The following is a 4,488-nucleotide window of genomic DNA, read 5'->3' as shown; positions in this document are numbered from 1 at the left end:
TTTCTCTCCGGGGTTCTTTAAAAAAATTAAATCCTGTCCAGATCTCACTATGAACACGCTGTAGTACATATGCCAGGCCTTTAAGGAGTGCCGTAACTCACCAAATACACCAAAATGCAAAAGAAGACACAGAAAACAAGTGGAATACTCCTGCTCCTCCTCATATTTGGGAAATCTAACATACTGCCTTCTTAAATCTACAGCAGAATGAGTTGGTTGACCTGGAACACACATTTTTATTGAGTGAAATCACGGAGCGCGCTGCAGCAGGAGGCGATGACATCATCATTTTCTGCAAATAAGCGTCTTTGCCCATCCACACATCAACGCAGAGCCAGCATTGTAAAATGTCCTCACTCTGGAACTTGCGTTTAAAAAAATCAGCTTTTCATGCTCCTAAAATGTCACGCCATATGGATGATTGGCCAAAAAATGTTGTGTTTACATGAAGCACCGTTCTCATGTGGACAGGCCCCGACAAGTGACATGTGAGTATATGAAGACCACTCTGTCACCTTCGTCTTCCCACCACCGACCACAGTTGTCACGTTCCCTTGTGGTACCTGGAATGAAAGCCCATTGACAGCAATCGATTTTAATGTCGACAGCTTCGCGCCTTCGTGGGCCGACTGAAGGGGCACTTTAGTGGAGGCAGAAGAGCTCTAATCTTAGAAATTACACTCTGATTGTGGCGCGTTTGTTTTGTTTGTTGACCTTTTTGGGCTACTTTTTAACAGCAGAGGGACATCTCTTCCAGTATCTCTACACACGCCATCCTCCCGTAAAACATTTTTCATACAAGGCACATAATTCGATACACTTGGGCTATTGAAGGAGATTGTTGGTTAATTGGACCACTTTATAGTGAAGAGCATGCCATGTTTTAGCCACTGATTCAGCCTGTGAGAGAGCTGACATATCAGAAACAGTTTTCAAAATGATGCACTGTGCCCTTACATTAATATGTATTTCGACACAAACATCCATTTATTGCTTGAAAGCATTTGTTGAAAGCTGTGATTAGCTTTTGTGGCATTGGAAAAGGCTTTTGATGGACAAAATGTGATTTAGAAGCGACATTTAGAATAACAAAATCACCTGAGAACACGCTTCATATGCGGCACAGGCAAGGACTTTGTGAGTTACTATTAAATCTGTGCCATGCAGGTTGCTTATACACATCTGTGTTCTCCACAGGGCATCATGATGTTACCTAACAGTGTCCAGGGAGCTCACTTACGTATACAAATAGAACAAAGATCTGTGTGTGTGTGTGTGTGTGTGTGTGTGTGTGTGTGTGTGTGTGTGTGTGTGTGTGTGTGTGTGTGTGTGTGTGTGTGTGTGTGTGTGTGTGTGTGTGTGTGTGTGTGTGTGTGTGTGTGTGTGTGTGTGCGCAGTACCAGATGATGCCTCAGGAGTTTTTCCCACTTCACTGTAATTAGTGTGGTACGAGTTGCCATTCACTCCGTTCTGCTTCAGGAGATACCATCCGGGTCTACCAGAGCTGTCTCTGAATATCAAGTTAATTTTTCATGGGTCCAAAGAGCTAGGGAACTGATTTAAGCAAGTAACCTCATTTAAATATGTCTAACAATTACTTAAAGCCCTGGATCCCCTTTTTAATTTCATTTTATTCGATGACAACTCATGAGATGCTTTGTTATCCTTTAAACATGTTGAGGAAAAAAACAACCCAAAATAAACATTTTGACTTGTTTGCAAATGTAATGTTGAGAAATTGCCTTTAGTACTGGAAACTTTTTGAACTTAATGGCACAGAAAACTAATTATCTATTCACATATATACATATCCCAATCTCTTGTGTGCCACTATCCTATTTAACATAGTTTTAACTATTTCTGCAATGTGGAGCTGCTGTGATGACTGAATTTCCTCATGTGGGATCAATAAAGTCTGATCTTATCTTATAAACTGCATTTCACTGCTTCCAGGTGCTCTCACACACGGCGAGATGGGGGATCGAACCGCACTACCATTTACCTCAAGTCTCGGTCTGTGGGAAACAAATGTAAGTCAATAGTGTGCGTGTGCATGCGGGCGTAGCGAGGGGTTAAGGCTCAGATGTGATGGGTTAAGATAATGTGAAGGCAAAAAATGTGTTATGTGCTGCAATGTCAGAACCACGGATGTGTGTATGTGGAAATATGGGTTAGAGTAAGTTTTTTAAAATGTATTTATTTAATCAATGAAATTTCAAAGATTTGAACTTCAACTCTAAACTATAAAGCCTGATGGAAAGGTTTGTCCTACTTCTTTTGTAATTTCACACCTGACTTGACTCTTTCTGCAATTAGACTCCGATATAGTGTACTTGCTTCTTTTTAAAAACCACATTAAGACATAAAACAATTAATTATGGGTTGTTTCACTTGTGCCAAAACAACAAATCATACCACTTACTTTTGACAAAAAAAATCCTTTTTCAAAAGAAAAAGTCCTCCTTCAGTGCTGACCACTTCACCTCTCCTGGAAGGAAACGCACCGGTGTAATTAATAACGCTGATTAATACCGGCGGTAAATGGGCCGGCTCCAGGAATGTGCAGAGCTTCTGCAGCATTAATGTTATTAACTGCACCTGTGGTCCCGTGGCTGCTTCAGGCAGTGGTGCCAGCGTCTGGTGGACCAAACACCGGATCCACTCCATAAAATGTGGCACCCACCCACTCATTGCAATGAAATTTACTCACCCAGAGCAGGCAGCAACACATTTATTGGTGGAAGGCAAAGCAGGATTTATGCACATGAGAAGACATTTATTTATTTATTTCCTTTTTTGGGGGGGGGGGGATCATAAAGAACCTAAAACATTTTTTTTAAAAGCCCTCAAATATGTGGTTGAATATGGTGGGATAGTAGATTTTCGATCCTTTCCTCCCATTCAGTGAGTAGCACCTTATTTGCATTAATTATGCATTTCTCTAGGATTGCAGTGTTTTCGGAGCTTTGAAAGAGGGCTAACAGAAGTGGGAGTACCCCGGAGAGAAGCCGTTTCCAAAGGCTGGCAGTTGTGTTTTATCTCTGAGCATCCCTGCAGGAAAGTTGATGTACAATATAGGCCGTTCATCGGTCTGCCCTTTCGAAACTAACCCCCCCCCCCCCCCCATTCCCAGATCACTGTCTATATCCGGGCCAGCCTCCTGAGTGGAGCCCGCTCTCATGTTCCAGATATTAAATTACTCATGAAATATTTGCTTGGCCTTCAGGCTCGGCTGCAGCTTGCTCCGAAACCTCCACTTAGCCCCTGAAACATCTCGCCGTGCAGGCTGGTGTCACCTCTCCGTGGAAGGTCAATTTTTCCAATTTAAAAATGGGGCATTACAGGCAATTTCAGATTGCATTAGTGTCACAAGTTCTGCTCTTGTCACCTTTTCTTGCCGCCTTCCTTCGCGCCATACCTCTCCCCCTGCATTCGCACGGGGCCGACTGCTTTCCTAAAACAAGCGGTCTGAGGGGTGGAACACTGCATGATTCAGTAACAAGAAGAGCCCTGATCACTCATGCTGTGCGCGTTTGACTGTACCAGAAAGTTCCATCAAGCTCGGTGAACCTTGAAGACGTTTTAAAGCAACAGCAGCAGAGTTCAGAAGGACGGCGCGAGTGATAGAAACTGTCTGGACGGACATGCTGTCGCTGAACCTGATTGCAAACAACTGCAATGCTATATTTATCAACTTTCAGAAGGAATTTGCACACAAAACAAATTGTGGCCTGCATCATTGTTAATTTTACAAATGCTGCCAAAACTATTCATGTTTTTATTTCTCAGAAAAAAATACACCCTCCTTCATTTTGCTTCCAGAATGTACAGCAAACATTTTTACTATTATAAATATCATAATCACGTAGTAGATAATTCTAAGTGCAGCTCTGTCTGTAATCTCATATTCCCATTTTATTTCACTTGTTTTACTTAATTTGACTACTTGCAGTTTAGCTTTTAATAGTTTCTTTCTGATCAAAATGGAAAGACTTGATACAATGTGTCCATTGCTTAAATCTTTGCCAAAATTAATGGCAAAAAACTCATCAGAAAAGAAAACAAAATTGATGAATATATATTTGGAATAGTTTGCACTCTGTGTGTTGAGTATATTCTCAGACTGCTTTGCTGATAATGTTTAATATATTACAGAAAAAAAAAATATTTTAATGAGCTCAAATGGTGCCTGTAATTCACTTGAATTCTGTTGTTTTAATATATCACACAGATTGTTTAATTTCTAAATAATAAAATGCTTCTGTCCTTGATAAGTGAGTTATGCAGCATTTTGGTTGTGTGTATGAGATTATCCCTACGGCATGCCAGTTTCCTTTATTCATGTTTATTTAAATGGGTTTAAATATATTAGCAAAATTAAAATGACTGTGGCAGAAATAAATGTTCAGGGAAAAGAAATGAGAAATTCCCAGCATAGTGTTGCATAGTGTGAGGACAAGCAGCACACAACGTGTCAATGCTACTTCG

This window comes from Blennius ocellaris (assembly GCF_963422515.1).
Source record: "Blennius ocellaris genome assembly, chromosome: 4".
Classification (NCBI taxonomy): Eukaryota; Metazoa; Chordata; class Actinopteri; order Blenniiformes; family Blenniidae; genus Blennius; species Blennius ocellaris.
This window is presented reverse-complemented; position numbering follows the sequence as displayed.